General features: G+C 37.0%; 1 pseudogene; it reads left to right on the top strand.

Annotated features, from left to right (window-relative positions):
• Positions 1-3,537: 3,537 nt before the first annotated feature.
• Positions 3,538-4,282, top strand: LOC142179864 (NAC domain-containing protein 71-like; annotated as a pseudogene).
• The last annotated feature ends 7,820 nt before the right edge of the window (positions 4,283-12,102 follow it).

Below are 12,102 nucleotides of genomic sequence, written 5' to 3'. Positions count from 1 at the left end.
CTTCCATGATCAAGTGCTCTTAACAATTGAGTTAACATGAGAATTAGGAACTTTTTTAGGAAGATATAGAGATAAGAAGGTATAGCAAATATATGTACGGTTCTTTTGTTTAAGATTGGTGTATCTATAATTTTTAATAATTTTTAATTTATTTAGATGAAAAAATATATAATTAACTTTATGTAAAGGAGATTTTCTAGAAAAGAGCTGATAAAAAGGGATGATTGAATATTTATTTTCCGAAAACTTTGTGTATTATAACATCTATTTTAATTTTAATAAGGTTTTCAAGTGGCTTGTTAATAGATTGTCACTTGACTTGTTAATAACTTGCCACTTGGCTAAATGACAAGCCAAACTTTATTCCTTTAATATATATATATATATATATATATATATATATGAGAGAGAGAGAGAGAGAGAGAGAGAGAGAGATAGATTGTTAACTAGAATTTTCTTATTGGATGAATGGAGTTAGAAAACGTAAATAAGATGTAAATTAATAAAAGAAAGTAAAAGGAAACTAGTATCCAACGGAAAAAAGAGAGAAGGTAACTGGTATCTTAGGAAATAGGAATGGCAATATAAGGAAAGAAAGTAACTTGAGTCTCAAGCGCAACCCTCCCGAGAACTGTTAATTAGAAATTTCTTATTAGACCAAATTGCAGTTAATTACCTAAAGTAAAAAAATTCAAAAACCTTGAAAACGGAAAAGAGGAAATTAAAGTAAGTACATTATTCTTTAATTTCATAATCTTTCTTTTGTTAAGAAAACTATTTACTAGAAATTTCCTATATATTGGATGAATGAAAGTAAGTTAAAATAAATAAAATGAAATCGAGAAAAAGTTAAGCAAATTATATTTTCAGATTCTTCTATTAAATTGTGGAGTATTAAGTTAGTTAAAAAAACTCACGTATTGTGAAAATCAGTAAAGAAAGTAACTTAAGTCTTAAGCGTTAACCTTCCGCAGAAATCAACACCTTTTCCTCTCCTACAAATTTGTTTCCTAAATTTTCTGTTGGAATTAACCTGATCAAATATCTATAAATAGTCAATTACAGCAACAGTAACTAATTAATCAAGTAGCAAAATAGTTGTTGTGTATTCAGTAGAGACGAATATTCCAGGGTTGTGATCGATTCACCAATCCTATTGTGTTTTAATTAACTCTCCCTTTCATACAATTCATTAATGGTTGCTAATTAATCGAATGATTGCTCTCGTAGTATTCTCTCGAATTACTACTCGCTTATTCAAAATAGATTAACACATATATTCCTATGGAATTAATTTATTAAGAACGCATTAAGATTACGATATTTAATTAAGTATGGTGACTAGGTATATTCCTATCCTAACCATTAAGCCTAGTCTTGCATTTATACGCATTGGGAGGGGGGGGGGGGGGGGATTCTTGGGCCGCAATAACCTTGTCCCGGGCGAACTAGGAAAAATTTTCCGTCACCAGCGCCTAGGGTAGCGTGGGGCACTGGACTTTTTAACATTCTAACTTCAGAGCCACAATAGAGCTCCACGCTGCCTGTGGCGCTACTTTGAGACTTTTTTCCTTTCCTTCCCCTTTTCGCTTCAATTCGCGCACCTTCGTCCTAAATTGCCTTCGATTCCTACACATAACAATACCATAAATTAGCACAAATCATTACATTACACCTCCGAAATCTACGAGACATGAGTAAAATGCGAAGCAATATACATATAAATATACATACTTTAAGCCGGATATATATATATATATATATATATATATATATATATATATATATATATATATATATATATGAGAGAGAGAGAGACACAGTATCTACGAAGGCAACGCCGGCGGATGTTCAAGCATTAAACCACCAGCAACTTTAAGTATTATTCCCTCCTCAAAGTATTTTCAGTTGCTATATATATATATATATATATATATATATATATATATAGTATATAATATATATTCTCATAATCTTTTACTTGCTATAAATAAGAAACAATATACATGTGCTTAGGGGAATTAATTTTATGAAAAAGAAATTTTCATAAAAAGAACCGAAAAATATGTGATTGGTTTTTATATAGAGCATTCTCAGTGCCCGGAGAGGTCTAAAATTAGTTCGAGTAATAAATTCAGTCTATAAAATGTAAGGGCAAAAAAAAATTAGAATTCCAAGCAACTAATTTAGGGTTTATATCTAACATCAAGGAGGAAAGTCATGAGCACTTGTTAAGAAAAGTGGCTAGCAGAACAAATATCATCTCAACAAACATACCTCGACCTGGATTTTGTTTGGAGATGGTAAAATGTAATAGTTGCTGGGAAATTTTGAATCTTTTCCAAGTAGAAATCCCTTCATTTTCGATATTAACCATTCCGATCCGAGGAGTGTTTCGCCCGTTTCTGATTTGGTATACATACACCATTTCTTGTCGCGAGTTGCTTCTGATCTTCCATGATCAAGTGCTCTTGACAATTGAGTAAACATGAGAATTAGGAACTTTTTTAGGAAGAGATAGATATAAGAAGGTATAGCATATATATGTACGGTTCTTTTGTTTAAGTTTTGGTGTATCTGGATGATTGAATGTTTCTTTTCCGAAAAATCTGTATATTATAACATCTATTTTTATTTTAATAAGGTTTTCAAGTGACTTGTTAATAGATTGCCACTTGGTTTTTAATAACTTGTCACTTGGCTAAATGACAAGCCAATCTTTATATTTATATATATATATATATATATATATATATATATATATATATAGGGTGAGAGAGAGAGAGAGAGATTATTAACTAGAAATTTCTTATCGGATGAATTGAGTTAGAAAAAGTAAATAAGAAAAAAGAGAAGGTAACTAGTATCTTAGGAAATAGGAATGGCAATATAAGAAAAAGAAAGTAACTTGAGTCCCAAGCGCAACCCTGCCAATAACTGTTAATTAAAAATTTTCTATTAGACTAAATTGCAGTTAATTACCTAAAGTAAAAAATTAAAAAACCTTGAAAACGTAAAAGAGAAAAGTATGTACATTATTCTTTAATTTCTTATTCTTTCTTTATATTGTTAAGAAAACTATTTACTAAAAATTTCCTATATACTGGCTGAATGAAAGTAAGTTAAAATAAATAAAATGAAATCGAGAAAAAATGTAAGCAAATTATATTTTCAGATTCTTCTATTAAATTGTGGAGTATTAAGTTAGTTAAAAAAACTTACGTATTGTGAAAATCAGTAAAGAAAGTGACTTTAAGTCCCGAGCGTTAACCTTCCACAGAAATCAACACCTTTTCCTCTCCTACAAATTTGTTTCCTAAATTTTCTGTTGGAATTAACCTGATCAAATATCTATAAATAGTCAATTACAGCATTCACGTCAATAAGCTTCCTCCATTCGTTTAGGGTTTCGTTTCATAGTTCGTCTTCTAACTTGAGAGAACAGTAGTGGTTCTTGTCTTTGCATATTGCGGCAATTGCTATTGTCTCATTCTTGTGTTTCTCTATAAGCAAGAAAAAGAGACGACCATATATACCATGTCGACGTTACTTGTACGCCGTGGGTGTATCATGGGTGTTCGGTTTCACCCAACTGAAGCAGAGTTGATCAACTTTCTAAAAAGGTTCCTAAAGAGCGAGCCTTTGCCGAGTGAATGCCCTAATTTCCAACTTGCCGATATCTATGGAGACCAACCACCATGGGAGATATTTGGAGCTTCTGATCATCCCCAAGATAAGGTTCGCTATTTTTTTACTCGGTTGAAGAAGCAGAAGAGCGAACATACAAGAGTTCGTCGAACTTGCGCCAACAGGGCATGGAAAGGCCAAACAGGTATTGATCCTATCAAGAATGGTAAGGGAATTGTGGTTGGGTTTAGAAGATGTTTCAAGTTTCAAACTAGTCATAGTAAAGAAGGAGAGAACAATAAAATTTGGCTGATGAAAGAATATTCCGTCGGGGATGATTTCTTTAGAGAAAACAATATTCCTAAGGAGGATATTGCTGCGTGCCGAATCAAGAAGAATATAAGAACTGAGAAAAATCATGGGGTAAATATGGAGGAACAAGATGTTCCAAAAGTAATCGAAGCTATGCTGCACAACATTATAACCAGCACCAATTTCTCTAGCCGAACATCAAGTCATGGACGAGACTCAGAAGATGAACGAACATAATAATAGCAGCTATATTAATGACTGCTCCAACTACCAAGAACAGATCTATTGGGCTGATGATGTGCTCCTAGATATTGACGATTTTTGTGATATAATATGCTGTTGATCTTCACAATCTTGAACAATGAATGGTGGAACCAGAGCGTACGGAAGGAGTGAGCAGCAATCAGTTTACCATTTTATTGAATGAAGTTTACTCAATGGAACTTATAGAAAAGTAGAGCTTCTAGCTAGATAATAGTGTCTCATCGGACGAACAAATTTCTTAAGAGAAGCTTGCCAGAAGATTTTACTTGTATTCATGTATATGGAGTATCACTTAATAATTTTGCCATTATTTTACCTATATTATTCCTTTAGTGTATCTTGTTCGTTTCGCCAAAAATAATTTTCTTTTGTTGTTTCGATTGCGAATCATTAGGAAAGATAGGAAACGTATTTGCGCTTTGAGTGAGAAAAAATATATCTTATTTTCACACATACACACATCACCATCTTACTACAGTTTTTTAATTTTTTTTTGAACACCTAACAATTTGATCCATTATAAGTACTATACAATTATTTCTACATCATTGCTCGTGATATCGCAATGAATCTCTCTTAATTAACTTACATGTTGTAAAGGATTTCATCCATCAAGCTATGCCCTCTGATTTAGTTTACATGTAAAATCTAGTATCCCACATATATGGATTTCTTGTCATGTTCTTACGGATTTCTCTAATTCTGTATACATTAATACATATATATGCGTAATCAATGTTGGTGCAGGCTTTAATTTTGTAAATCCCTAAAGTTTTTTACTTTCTCCCGCATATTCAGAGGAGCGGCAGAACTGGTCCATTTCAGAGATTATTGACGTTTTGATTATTATTTAACTTGTAACCTAATATATGGTCAAGTTTACGGTTTTAAACTTGTCGTTAAACACTGACAAAGTGAACAAGTTTGAACCCCAGTCAGAATAATTTACAAGTATAAGAAGCCCATTTAATATTTCTCTAGGTAGATTCAGAATATAGTGTAACATGGGTAATCTGATCCCTCTCTGTTTTCTATGTTGTCTCCATTTTCCTAAGTTTTTATAACTTGGATGGATGATGATGTGTCCCATACTAATATCAATGGCTTGTGTTTACTTAATGAAAAACACATCTTAACCATGATTACGATAAATGAATTTTTCCATACATTTGCTAACAAAAGTTTTGGCGATGCCTCAGTTATGGCAATTGGCAACTGATAAGTTAGGTGTCTTGCAATGTTTTGATGATTTAATAAACTTTGTTGAGAACCAGATGGGGAATCTGTTCCACATCCTCTGAGTGCTCAAAGATCAACAAGTCTCAAGTGTGGGACATGTTCCAACATTCAGTGTCACGACCCGAAATTCCTACCTCCGGACCGTGATGGCGCCTAACATTTCACTTGCTAGGCAAGCCAACGTTAGAATAACATTATCCATTTTTAAAATAATTTTTAAATTTATTAATAACAAGGAAGCAAATGCGGAAGCAATTTTGAAATAATTCATAATAATAACGGTGTCTAAATACCATCCAAGAATTGGTGTCACAAGTGCACGAACTTCTAGAATAAATACAAATAAAGGTCTGAATAAAATAAAGTTGTCTGGAAATAAACACACAACTAAAGTACAATAGACGGGGAGTTCAGAACTGCGAACGCCATGCAGTTATACCTCAAGTCTCCTCTGATAGCTGAAATCCGAGCAAGTTTATGGTACGCCGCTGAGACCAACTCCAAAATCTGCACAAGAAGTGCAGAGTGTAGTATCAGTACAACTGACCCCATGTACTGGTAAGTGCTGAGCCTAATCTCGACGAAGTAGTGACGAGGCTAAGGCGGTTCACTTACATTAACCTGTACAAAATATTAGTAACAACAACAATAATAGGAATAAATCAGGTAATTCATTTATAATAATTGAAGGCAACTCAGCAGTCATAACCAATTATTATTTCCATTATTTCTGTTGCAGCGTGTAACCCGCTCTCACAATATATTCACATTCAGTTCTGTTGCAGCGGGCAACCCGCTCCTCCAACATATTCATTTTAATCAAGTCTGTTGCGGCGTGCAACCCGATCCTCCAATATTAACTTTTTAACAAGTCTATTGCAGCGTGCAACCCGATCCTCCAATATTGACTTTTAATAAGTCTATTGTGGCGTGCAACCCGATCCTCCAATAATGACTTTTAATAAGTCTGTTGCGGCGTGCAACCCGATCCTCCAATATTAACTTTTTAACAAGTCTATTGCAGCGTGCAACCCGATCCTCCAATATTGACTTTTAATAAGTCTGTTGCGGCGTGCAACCCGATCCTCCAATATTGACTTTTAATAAGTCTGTTGCAGCGTGCAACCCGATCCTCCAATATATTCATTATAATCAATCATATTGCGGCGTGCAACCCGCTCCTCCAACATTTTCATTTACCAATTCTTATAGAAGAAATTTTCTCAATAAATGTAACAATTAATATAAAATTACGAGACAACAAACATACAATAATTATGGTTTAATTATGAAGCAAACAATGACAAATAGCAAATTATTATGGAAATCAGGGAGCAAATAGGCAGTTTAATATTTATTATGCTAAATGTCAAATAACAATTAAGGCACATAATTCAAATAGCATGTAACAATTAATGCAGAAATTCAAGAATTTATATTTGCAAAGAATAAGATAGAAACAATTATTACAATAATTAATTTATGATTAAAAATAATTTATGATTTTTTTTAAAGTTAGCAGGCAAACAATTAATTTGACGACGTATAGACACTCGTTACCTCGCCTATACGTCGTTTACATGCAATTCACATAACAAACAATTTAAGGGTGCTATTCCTTCAATTCAAGGTTAACCCCGACACTTACCTCGCTTTGCAAATTCCAATCAATTATTCAACCACAGATTTTCCTTTTAAATTTGCCTCCGAAAGCTTCAAATATATTCATAAATAATTCAATATATTCAATACTAATTATAGGAATTAATTCCATATGAATTTACAAATTTTCCGGATAAAAATCCAAAATTCATTAAAATATTCGGCAGTGGGTCCCACGTCTCAAATCCCGGGAAAACTCGCGAAATCCGAACACCCGTTCCGATACGAGTTCAACCATACTAAATTTGTCCAATTCAGATATCAAATGAACCTTCAAATCTTATTTTTTCGTTTTTGCAAAGTTTTCCAATTTCTTCCATCTAAATTCGAAATAAATGATGAATATAGACATGGATTTGTGAAATACAATCACTATATGATAAAGAACACTTACCCAGTCCGAAATCGTGAAAAACTCCTTCGAAATCTCCCCTTAGCCGAGTTATAATTGAGGGTTTGTGAGAAAATGGGAAAAATCCCGTTTTGGTTCTGTTTTAAGTCACAGGGGTCAGTCCTTCTTCGCGTTCGCGAAGGGCCTGTCGCGTTCGCGAAGGGCCTGTCACGTTCGCGATGAGTAGCAGGCCGTGGCTTTCGCGTTCGCGAGTCCTCCTTCGCATTCGTGAAGGCTTCTCTCCCTGGACTTCGTGTTCGCGAGGCATTGCTCGCGTTCGCGATGAAGGAATGATCGATCATCCCCCAGGTGTGCCTAACACTACGCATTTGCGAGGAGCTTGTTGCGTTGGCGAAGGGTAATTCCCCCATCGCTTCACGTTCATGACCAAGCCTTCGCGTTCGTGAAGAAGAAAACTTCAGCTGCCCAGTTTACTCTTCGCGTTCGCGAGAGTACCTTTGCGAACGCGAAGAAGAACATGTCAGAACACCTGCTGCAGCAAAATACTAGATTTTCAAAGTCCAAAACATCCCGTAGCCTATCCGAAACTCACCCGAGCCCTCGGGGCTCCAAACCAAACATGCACACAAGTCCTAAAACATCATACGAACTCGCTCGCATGATCAAATCGCCAAAATAACACCTAGAACTACGAATCGGACACCAAATCAAAGGAGGTTTTCAAGAAAACTTTAAAACTTATATTTTTACAACCGGACGTCCGAATCACGTCAAATCAACTCCGATTCTCACCAAATTTGGTAGACAAGTCATAAATATTATAGTGGACCTATACCGGGATCCGGAACCAAAATGCGGACTCGAGGTCAATAAATCCAACATCAGTAATCTCTTAGAAATCATTAAGCTTTCAAGCTTTTAATTTTTCATCAAAATTCCATATCTCGAGCTAGGGACATCGGAATTCGATTCCGGGCATACGCCCAAGTCCCAAATCACGATACGAACCTACCGGAATTTTCAAAACATTGATCCGGATCCATTTGCTCAAAATGTTGACCAAAGTCAACTTAGTTGAGTTTTAAAGCTCTATTTCTCATTTTAATCCATTATTCACATAAAAACTTTTCGGAAAATTGTACGGACTATGCACGCAAGTCGAGGAATGATAAATGGTGCTTTTCAAGGTCTCAGAACACAGAATTACTTATTAAATTTAAAGATGACTTTTTGGGTCATCACATTCTCCACCTCTAAAACAAACGTTCGTCCTCAAACGGAGTTAGAAAAAGTACCTGACCTGGAGAAAAGGTGTGGATATTTACTCCGCATGTTCGACTCGGACTCCCAGGTAGATGCCTCTACCGGCTGACCTCTCCATTGCACCCAAACTGAAGGATAACTCTTTGACCTCAACTATCGGACCTGCCGGGCTAAAATAGCCACCGACTTCTCCTCGTAAGTCAAATCTTTGTCCAATTGGACCGAAATGAAATCTAACACATGGGACGGATCACCATGATATTTCCGGAGCATAGACACATGGAACACCGGATGAACCGCTGATAAACTAGGTGGTAATGCAAGCCTGTAAGCTACTTCACCCACCCTTTCAAGAATTTCTAAGGGTCTGATATACCTAGGGCTCAACTTGCCCTTCTTTCCGAACCTCATTACACCTTTCATAGGTGAAACCCGGAGCAATATTAGTTCTCCAACCATGAATGCAATATCACGAACTTTACGGTCGGCATAATTCTTTTGCCTAGACTGAGCTGTGCGAAGTCAATCCTGAATAATATTGACCTTATCTAAGGCATCCTGTACCAAATCGGTACCCAACAACCGAGCCTCTCCCGGTTCAAACCAACCAACTGGCGATCGGCATCGCTTTCCGTATAATGCCTCATATGGAGCCATCTGAATGCTCGACTGGTAGCTATTATTATAAGCAAACTCCGCAAGTGGCAAGAAATGATCCCAAGAACCTCCAAAGTATATAACACAAGCGCGAAGCATATCTTCCAATATCAGAATAGTGCGTTCTGACTATCCGTCTGTCTATGGATGAAATGTTGTACTCAACTCCACCCGCGTGCCTAACTCACGCTGTACAGCCCTCCAGAAATGTGAGGTAAACTACGTACCTCGATCTGAAATAATAGACACGGGCACACCGTGAAGGCGGACAATCTCACGAATGTAAATTTCAGCTAACCTCTCTGAAGAATAGATAACTACCACTGGAATGAAATGGGCTGACTTGGTCAACCTGTCCACAATGACCCAAACTGCGTCAAATTTTCTCTGAGTCCATGGGAGCCCAATAACAAAATCCATAGTTATACGCTCCCACTTCCACTTAGGAATTTCTAACTTCTGAAGCAAACCACCAGGTCTCTGATTCTCGTACTTAACTTGCTGACAATTCAGACACCGAGCTACATGTGCAACTATATCCTTTTTCATTCTCCTCCACCAATAATGTTACCGCAAATCTTGATACATTTTAGCGGTACCTGGATGAATAAAATACCTGGAACTGTGTGCTTCTTCAAGAATTAATTCACAAAGCCTATCCACATTAGGCACACAAATACGGCCCTGCTTTCGCAGAAATCCATCTTCCCCCACAGCAACCTGTTTGGCATCACCGTGCCGCACCGTGTCCTTAAGGACAAGTAAATGAGGATCATCATACTGCCTCTCTCTGATGCGCTTATATAAAGAAGACCGAGCGACTGTACAAGCTAGAACCCGACTGGGTTCTGAAACATCTAACCTCACGAACTAATTAACCAAAGTCTGAACATCTGCAGCTAATGGCCTCTCACCAACCGGAATATACGCAAGACTGCCCAAACTCATAGCCTTTCTACTCGAAGCATCAGCCACCACATTGGCCTTTCCAGGGTGATACAAAATGGTGATATCATAGTCTTTTAACAACTCCAACCATCTTCTCTGCCTCAAATTAAGATCCTTTTTGTTTGAACAGATACTAAAGGCTACGATGATCAGTAAATACCTCATACGAGACACTGTAGAGGTAATGCCTCCAAATCTTCAGCGCATGAACAATGAATACCAATTCTAAGTCATGAACATGATAATTCTTCTCGTGAACTTTCAACTGCCACAATGCATATGCAATTACCTTGCCATCTTGCATTAATACTGCACCAAGCCCAATGTGAGATGCATCACAATATACCGTATACGATCCTGAGTCTGTAGGTAATACCAATACTGGCGCCGTAGTCAAAGCGGTCTTGAGCTTCTGAAAGCTCAACTCACACTCGTCTGACCATCTGAATGGAACACCCTTCTGGGTTAGTCTGGTCAATGTGCTTGCCATAGATGAAAACCCTTCCACGAACCGACGATAATAACCTGCCAAACCCAGGAAACTCCGGATCTCTATAACCGAAGTAGGTCTAGGCCAATTCTGAACAGCCTCAATCTTCTTAGGATCCACCTTTATGCCTTCTGTCGATACAACATGTCCCAAAAAGGCAACTGAGTCTAACCAAAACTTACATTTTGAAAATTTGGCATATAACTGATTATTCTTCAAGGTGTGAAGCACACTTAGAAGATACTGCTTGTGCTCCTCTCAACTGCTGGAGTAAATCAAGATATCATCAATGAATACAACCAAAAAAGAATCCAAATAAGGCTTGAACACTCGATTCATCAAATCCATAAATACTGCTGGAGCATTTGTCAACCCAAATGACATCACTAGGAACTCGTAATGCCCATTTCGAGTCCGAAAAGTTGTCTTCGGGACATCAGATGCCCTAATCTTCAACTGATGTTAACCAGATCTCAAATCAATTTTCGAAAATACCTTGGCACCTTGAAGCTGATCAAATAAGTCATCAATTTTTGGCAGCGGATATTTGTTTTTGATAGTGGCCTTGTTCAACTGCCGATAGTCTATACACATCCCTATCGAGCCATCTTTCTTCTTTACAGATAATGCTGGTGCACCCCAGGGCGAGACACTGGGTCTAATGAATCCCTGATCAAGCAAGTCTTGTAATTGCTCTTTCAATTCTTTCAACTCTGGCGGGGCCATACGGTATGGTGGAATAGAAATGGGCTGAGTGCCCGGAGCCAAATCAATACAGAAGTCAATATCTCTGTCGGGTGGCACCCCCATAAGATCTGCAGGAAATACTTTTGAAAATTCACGAACAATTGGCACTGAGTCCATAGAAGGGACATCCGCACTGGGATCGCAAATATAAGCCAAATAGGCTAGATATCCTTTCTCTACCATACGCCGAGCTTTCATATAAGAAATAACCCTGCTGGCAGAATGGCCAGGAGTTCCTTTTCACTCTAATTGAGGTAACCCTGGCATATCTAGGGTCACTGTCTTGGCATGAAAGTCCAATATAGCATGATAAAAAGACAGCCAATTCATACCCAAGATGACATCAAAATCTACCATATCAAGAAGTAGAAGATCCACACTAGTTTCAAGATTACCAATAGTAACCACACACAAATGGTCAACATGATCTACTACCACAGAGTCTCCCACCGGTGTTGATACACATACAGAAGCACTCAGAGAATCACGAAGCACAACTAAATATGAAGCAAAATAGGAGGACACATAGGAATAAACAGAT

Source organism: Nicotiana tabacum, chromosome 4 (genome assembly GCF_000715075.1).
Source record: "Nicotiana tabacum cultivar K326 chromosome 4, ASM71507v2, whole genome shotgun sequence".
NCBI lineage: Eukaryota > Viridiplantae > Streptophyta > Magnoliopsida > Solanales > Solanaceae > Nicotiana > Nicotiana tabacum.
Note: the sequence above shows the minus strand (reverse complement) of the source record. Positions and strands in the feature narration are given on the sequence as shown.